Source organism: Lycium ferocissimum, chromosome 10 (assembly GCF_029784015.1).
Source record: "Lycium ferocissimum isolate CSIRO_LF1 chromosome 10, AGI_CSIRO_Lferr_CH_V1, whole genome shotgun sequence".
Lineage (NCBI taxonomy): Eukaryota > Viridiplantae > Streptophyta > Magnoliopsida > Solanales > Solanaceae > Lycium > Lycium ferocissimum.
In genome coordinates, this window is record NC_081351.1 from 1194740 (window position 1) to 1200023 (window position 5284).

Here is a 5284-nt window from a genome sequence, read left to right on the forward strand (position 1 = left end):
GACTTCGTGCTGAAGGTTCACATGCTGTCTCCGACATGATAATCTAAATATGTGACTCACTATACGAAGTCTCACTAAAGGTAAACCATAACCTACCTGGATTGCCGAACCGCAACACTAACAAGTCACTCTTTTGCCTTGCCCTTCCTCTGAAGCTCAGAACCAAAGTAGTCTAAGCATAATCGAATTCTTTATTAGCAATCATGAAGAATGATACTAACATTGCTATGATGTCAACTAGGTCCATTTGAACCCTAGAAATTAGAAAAACGGGCTCCACAAGGGCAAAACGGGAAATTCACAGGCAAAATACCAAATTAAGTACTAGGCAATCATAATCCCACCCTTAATTGCTGATTTAGCTCAATAATTAGCCTAGATTCTAATTTCATGGAAAACCCCCAAATTAGGTATAAACTCTAAATCTCCAAATTCGAAATTCAACGTTAAAAGTGGAAGATCTATGGTTAATGAGCCTATATTAGTTAATATTTAACAAAACATCACCAATTTATTCATTAGTAATCCTAGGGACCATGTTCTTCCAAACCCTCTTTCAACTCTTACCACCTTGGGTTCATTAAGGGAGAAGGGGGAATCTAACATGATTATGGTTTAAAGGAAGAATGAAGAAATGAGTAGGAATTCCGAATTACCTCTAAGATTTTCCTCCAAATATGCTTAAGAGCAGTTTCTTCAAGCTCAATTATCAAAATGGGGTAAAATGAGGGTCTAGGGCTTTTTAACACTTCATTAATATTATTAATCGCTTCATCACCCGCCGAAGTAATGCGGTACATGGGGCCCCTTTAGCGACCACACAGCTTCGCTTCAAAGGTATTAACTAAAAGTCATTGACCTCTCCAAATACAGTGGCTACCACTTAAGCAAAGGTGCCGTGCATGTCTAGTCGCTAAAACGGGCACAGAGACACCGAAACTTAACCCAAGATTTCCTTTCGATCCGATTTTTTGACTAATTCCCGAGGCCATATGCTCACATATCAGACACATAGTCTGACATAAAGATGTGCTACGAACGCACCTGTGGCCTTAGAATTCCCAACGAAGGTCTCCTTAACCGAGTCAATCCCCGGTGCCTTAATTCCAAATTTCTATCCCAAGTCCCGAAATGCACCCAAGTGCATTGGGAATGGGACCAAACACACACACACAAGTTCTAAACAACCATCCGGATCTCTCGGAATTGATGAAATTTTGAAAAAGGTTCGTTTGCCCAACTGTCAACTTTGGGTCAACTATTTTTTATTTTAAGCCTATATTTTCACCAAAGTTGCCCGAATTCGATCTAGGCACCTCGAGAAGCATATCAGCGGTCCCCTCGGGTCAAAAGTGAGTTAATCAATGCTCGAAAATGGGTGAAAACGCCGAAAGAACTATAACGACCACAATAAAACACACACCGGCTATATCTACACTAACCATTTCTCTTTGCAGTTAACTAATATCTTCCAACTATGTCTAACACACCTAAAAGCACCAGACGAAGCCTCTTTCACGGTGAACCGGGAGATGAACCCATCCCAGCTTCCCCCGACACGTTGCGTTTGTTGTACAAATGCAGCAACAACAAACTTGAGAGCCTCCAGAGAAATGTTTCAGCCTTCATAGAGAGGCTGAATGATGAAATGGGGGCTGAGGTTCTTAGGGCCCTCTTACTCCAAGAATCGCCATTTATTGGGCTGTATGAAACCTCCACTCAACCACCCCACCAGTTTGGTCCTGTGGAGCTTATAATCCTCTCAGGGGACACTTCGGGCAATGGTAATGCCAAGGAAGCTGACAGTGAGCCGAATATCGCCAACTCCTAGTTGTTGGTGGTTGCTGGGATGGGGGTATATAGGGTAGATTGTGGATTTTCTCTTCTGTTAAGGTGTAATGTTGATTGTGTCTTTTGTTTTTTTTTTTTTTTCGTTGATGTGTATGGTTCTAGGACCACAATATTATGATATATGTATATATATATATATATATATATATATATATATATATAAAAGCAGTTACCCCTATTACAAAAGTCTCCATCTTGATTTATTATACAATTATTGTTAATACCGGCATAAATCACGAGTCATAGTCTATTAACGAATACATTTGACTTAATTAAAGGAGTTGTGCTTAACATGTCATATAAAATAAACCAAACATTAAATATATTTAGATAAGTCAAATTCCTCTTTTCAGATGAGGTGTGTTAACCAAGCCATATATCAAAAGTTCTTTGGTTCTGTGCTCTGTATTCATTGCTCAAACACAAGAACTCATATATTCATAAACAAAGCCTACAACGGAAAAATCACTTCACATACGGAGTTTCATTGTGCATTCTCTCACAAATCTCAAAGGAAGAAGAGTTCTTTTCTTAACGTTAGGTGACAACATATCAGAGCCACAAAATCTTTCTATTATTTATGTTTGATTTGTAGCATAGATCTGTATTCCGACTTGTACCGGCGGAATGTGTTGGTTTGTGTGATCTAATAATATTTTACTCGTGAATCTATGTTAAACTGTTGCACTTCCTCAAAATTTGTTCAGGCTTGCTAATTTTACTCATGAATCCATATTGGGAAAATTACATTAGAAGCATTTGTGGTTTCAAAATTACCTTTGCTACTTTGTTTTGATTTACATTTATCATAAAATGATTTCTAATATGTCCCCATTCCGATCTATTGGAATGGAACTATTTGCCCTATTGGTGATTCCTTTGTCTCTTCCAAAGCTTCCGTCTGAGATCATACGAATTATCATTCACAAAGTTCTGAAATCGAATGCATCCCCAACCTGTATTTCAAATCTTACTTTTGTGTAAGTCTGTCCTGCCTCTTTAACTTTGTTAATCCCATGTGTTCCTTTGTTGATGGTCTTGTTCTATATGTAATTTCAGGTGCAAGGAATTCCGAAAAATCATACTTCCCCAGGACAATTAACACTTGCTGAACTTTGAATTCAAAATACATTAGTTGCCCAACACCCATCCTAGATTTATTGATTTTATAGATAGGTTAGGTAGAGCAGGAATTGACTATGCAACAATGATTGTTGGGATGCATAAAAAAAAAAATCGATGGTAATGAGGAGGGGTTAGAACTCCTTAGAAAAGCTGCTCTTGCTAATGTTGTCCGGGCAAGATACAACTTTGGAATAGCCATGCTAATGTTGAAGAAGTTTGATATCGGACGGAGAGTGTTGTGCAACGTATGGGAGTTAGCAAATGGTAGAATCGCTATGATAGAATGTCGAGGTGATCTATGAGCAATGATTGGACGGGTGAATCTAACTAAAACACATTCACAATTGCTGTGTAAAAAAAGAGGAGAAACTCATTGGTCTCTAAGAAACTTAGATTCCGTTCATGGCTTTAGAGAACTTCATGTTACGTATGAATGATGTATAGTGGATGTTGAAATGCATAAGCTAAGATATCTACCTTGAAAGAACATCCCCTTTCACAACAGATGTTGAATTAGAGTACTCTTTGGAGTAGTAGAAATTTTGTTCTCTGTATATGCAACACATCTAAACATCGCCGGAACTGTTTTTATTTTCAGTAGTTTATACTTTTTCCATCTTTGTATATTCTTTCATCGTTAATTAGTTAGTAGACAATATGCGCAGTATAGTAAGATAAAACACTAGTGATAAAGACTGAGCAAAGACAGTAGGGAGTTGGTAAAAAAGTAAAGGACTTGCAAAGGTAAAATGGAGAAGGAAAAAATATGGTATTGCAACTCACACACTGAACGGAACATGAACACGGTGAACTTCGAATATTTATACATAACCAGGAGGAAATTTATTTTCTAAACCTCTACGTCTAGAATGCAATTTTTGCACGTTACATACATTTCATTCAATCAATAAATGGTGTAGGTCATTTTGTTTGACTAGTGACCATCTCCTTTTTCTGTACAAATGGTGGTCGATTGAATTTTACCGATGTTTTCAGGACCAAGCATCTGCTGGAATTCTTCCCGGTTTATCATCAGTAATATTCTACCAATAGGACTGCTCCATGTGCGGCGCAACACACTACTTGTTGTCTCGTGCCGCCCTGAACAAATTAATGCATTCCATAACAATAGATTTCCATATCATGCATCTCAACAGTAGCAGCTTGTTCCAGTAGGTTAAAACACTTTGCTTGTCTATCCTCGTAAAAGAATCGATATGTGCCTAGTAGTAGTGTGGCGCCAATCTATAAACTGAATCACACGTGGACCGGCCTCAGGTAATTTATGAGTTTTTTCCTCCAATTCTAGGAAGTACTCGAAACGCCTTGATAGTATTATGCTTCTCAAATGCTTGGACCTGCGGTTAAATACATAGAAAATGCACTTTACGGGAGTAATCGAAAATACGTTAACCTGTTCTATTTGAATATTTGTCTAACAAAGTAACGTTAAGAGTAACATCTTTCACAAAAAATAACTCTTACACCAAGGAAATGCTGCTGAGATTCGCTTTGGATGCACTTTGCTCAAGGACCTTCTCAAAGATCATCTCAATTACCTCTACCGGAAGTGAAGAGAGGGAGGGTTCTGCCATACTGATTTATCGGAATAATTATGATAAGATTACCTTGTGTTTACAAGAGAGGAATTGGAATGTATGGGAAAGCAAGCAACAACCTTGCCATTTATAGTGGAAGTAAGTAGAAAGGGAGAGGCACACGAGTGGTTATGTGTTAATTGCCATCTCTTCATGGATTTGCATAAATGATGGTGGTTAGTGAAACGAAATATCAGATGGTAATAAACGAAGTGTCTTTTCAATTCCTAATGAATAGAATTAGTCAATTTTGAGATGCGAGATTTTCTAAAACATTTAATTTATCGATCGTTTGAACTTGAAAAAAAAAATCATTCATTCAAGACGCAATAAAAAAGTTTGAAAAAATCATTTTAGATTCCCGCTAATACAATAGAAACATTTCATGTGGTCAAAGATGAGTTTCAAGTTCAAAAAGAAAATTACTTAAATAAATAGAGCTGAAGCTAGTAAGAGGCTCGTATGTAGGAGATGCATCATTAATCCAACTTTTTTTTAAAAAGTAAAAGTTTATAGGAAAAAATTAAAAAAAAAAAAAAAGGTCTCTTGGGGTAATACTCTTTTAATTAATTTCCTCATAATTCGAACATAATTAAATCCTCATAATTCGAACATAATGCTTGAAGAAATAAACAAAGACATAAAGTATAATACTAAATCGTATAAAATAATTACAGGGCATAAATAATCCAAATTTCTAGGAAGTTGTG

The 5284-nt window shown here is 36.9% G+C and overlaps 1 long non-coding RNA gene across 1 annotated transcript; it reads right to left on the reverse strand.

The window, feature by feature from the left end:
- Positions 1-3972: 3972 nt before the first annotated feature.
- LOC132034529 (uncharacterized) lies at positions 3973-5055 on the reverse strand. The gene is made up of 2 exons (XR_009409139.1): positions 4462-5055; positions 3973-4334 (listed from the first exon to the last, which is right to left on the reverse strand). It is a non-coding gene; the product is annotated as an uncharacterized LOC132034529 (long non-coding RNA).
- Positions 5056-5284: the final 229 nt, after the last annotated feature.